General features: G+C 39.0%; 1 pseudogene; it reads left to right on the top strand.

Moving 5' to 3' along the window:
- The first annotated feature begins 245 nt into the window (after positions 1–245).
- LOC101693253 lies at positions 246–2,062 on the top strand (annotated as a pseudogene).
- The last annotated feature ends 495 nt before the right edge of the window (positions 2,063–2,557 follow it).

Below are 2,557 nucleotides of genomic sequence, written 5' to 3' on the forward strand. Positions count from 1 at the left end.
GCCTACCAGGGATTGCCGACACTGTAGTCATCAGACACAGACTAAAATAAAAATGTTTACTGTGTTCAAAGAGATAAGACCATGTTGCACATTTAAGACTAAAACTGGAAATTATAAGATACAATAACAACACAAAAAAAGACTTTTTCTTAATTTTAATAAAAAGACATAGATAAAGAGAGAATTAGAAAATTAGAAGAAAGGTCAGAAAAAAATATTAAGAATGAACATGGAGAAAAATAAGCATGGCTAAAAAATATAGAGGATATAGTGAGAAGAGGTAATGGTATATATATATTATGGGAGTCCAAGAAGGATTGAGGAGAGGAGACAGAATGGGTCACAAATAATATTGGAAAAGATAATGACTGAGAACTTTGCAAAACTAATGAAAGAAACCAAACAACAAATTTAAGAAGGTCTAAAAACCACAAGCAGTATAATCATAAAAAATTTTAATTTATATACAACAAAGAAAAAGCAATGAAAAGCAAAGAGAATATATTCTTAAGCATAAATCCTTTACATGCATTTATACCTATATAAATCATTGTTATATTTTCAACCATTGCCTTTATTTGTAAAACTTGTCTTCTTTTGTGATTTTGATCTATCTTTACATAGTCTTTGATTGTTTATAGGTAAATTTCTTTGCTTTTATTTATTTATTTATTTATTATTTTTAAATATTTTATTTATTTATTTGACATAGAGTGAGAGAGAGAGTGAGAGTACAAGAAGGAGACTCCTCCTGACCATGTTGACCAGGGAGTCCAACATGGAGGGTTGGTCCCAGGACCCTGACCAGAGCTGAAAGCAGACACTTAACCAACTGAGCCACACTGGCATCCCAAGAAGAAAGGCTCTTTGTTTTTATTAAGGGATTGTAAATTTTTCTTCTCGTAGGAATGGCAGAGCAGATTCATGGGGTGACCCAACAACTGCTTGTGGATTAAGTAGCAATCCCAGCATCTCTAACTCTGTAGGGAATGACAGTCTGTCTGAAGTTATGCCAAGGAAGGAGCTGACAATAGGGATATTGTTTTACTAGCTACATTGGGTTCCCTGAGGAAAAGAGCCAACCCACATGTATTATTTAAGATTTATTTATGGTCTAGTTTAAAAAAAAAAGATTGAAACACATGTAAAGTAAGACATTTAAAAGTAAAACACAACAAGAAAGAACATAAGTTGTAGATAATTTCTGGGGCAGATCTGAGGGACGAGATAATAAATTTGGATTCCACTATTCTGGCTTAAAAACAAAGAGGGATAGGGGCGCCTGGGTGGCTCAGTGGGTTAAAGCCTCTGCCTTCGGCTCGGGTCATGATCCCAGGATCATGGGATCGAGTCCCACATCGGGCTCTCAGCTCAGCAGGGAGCCTGCTTCCTCCTCTCTCTCTGCCTGACTCTGCCTACTTGTGATCTCTGTCAAGTGAATAAATAAAATCTTTAAAAAAAAAAAAAAGAGGGATAAACCCAAGTTTACTTAACTTTGACTTTTAATTTTTTCAGAAACACAAAACATACAGATTCAGTTAAAAAGGCAACATTTTGCCCCATCCCTCTCTGCCTTCTCTGCCCTGGGAGCAGCTTTCCTGCCACAGCCGCTCATCCCCTGAAAACGTACACCTCTGCAAAGTTTGTTTCCACCCCGTTCTTGGTCAGGAGCACCTCTCAGCTGTTGAGCTGATCACTGTCTGCAGTGGTGCTAAATCCACCCGAGACACTGACAGATGAGGCACCTTATAAGGGCCTCAGCATCTTGGCAGCCCCACATCCCCTGACCTCACTTATTCCTAGCCACAGCTTCCAATCCAGTGCCATTTCAAGGGACGTCCATACAGCAGCCAAGTTCATTGAGGCTGGGACTGCCACGACAGGGGTGGCTGGCTTTGGGGCTGGAACTGGAGCTGTGTTTGGGACCCTTATCATTGGTTATGCCAGGAATCCCTCCCTGAAGCAACAGCTCTTCTCTTACACCATTCTGGGCTTTGCACTCTTGGAGGCCATGGGGCTCTTTTGCCTGTTGGTGGCCTTTCTCAACCTCTTTGCCATATGAAGGAGCCGTCTCCACCTCCCATAGGTCTTTCTCTCATGTCTCATCTATGATGTATGTTCCTTTTCCTATACCTCCCTAGGCAAGCTGAGGAAAGTAGTTGGCTCAGGGTTTGACAGAGGGAAGACAAATAAATGCTGTATTAATAAGAAAAAAAAAAGGGGCAACATTTTCCCTGGCTATTTAGGAAAGGAAACACTGAAAGTGGTTTAAAAAGCATTGGATTTGGTGGTAAGACAATTGGGTTAAATTCCAACTTTGCTACTCAATAACTGCTCAATTAATCTCACTGAGTCTCAGTGACTTCAAAAGAAAAGAAAATAAAAATAACTGACCCACCTATCAGGGTCATTATGAAAAATACATTCAATTTGGAAATAATAAAATAATATCAAAAAAGACTTGAGCTCCTAAAGACACAAGAGAATGGAAAAAGGTATCTGCTTGCTTCAAATGAATTCAGGGAACCAGATAAAGTTGGATTTCATTTCAGCGGAT

Source organism: Mustela putorius, unplaced genomic scaffold (genome assembly GCF_011764305.1).
Source record: "Mustela putorius furo isolate JIRA1106 unplaced genomic scaffold, ASM1176430v1.1 tig00537227_pilon_pilon_pilon, whole genome shotgun sequence".
In the NCBI taxonomy this organism is placed as follows: Eukaryota; Metazoa; Chordata; class Mammalia; order Carnivora; family Mustelidae; genus Mustela; species Mustela putorius.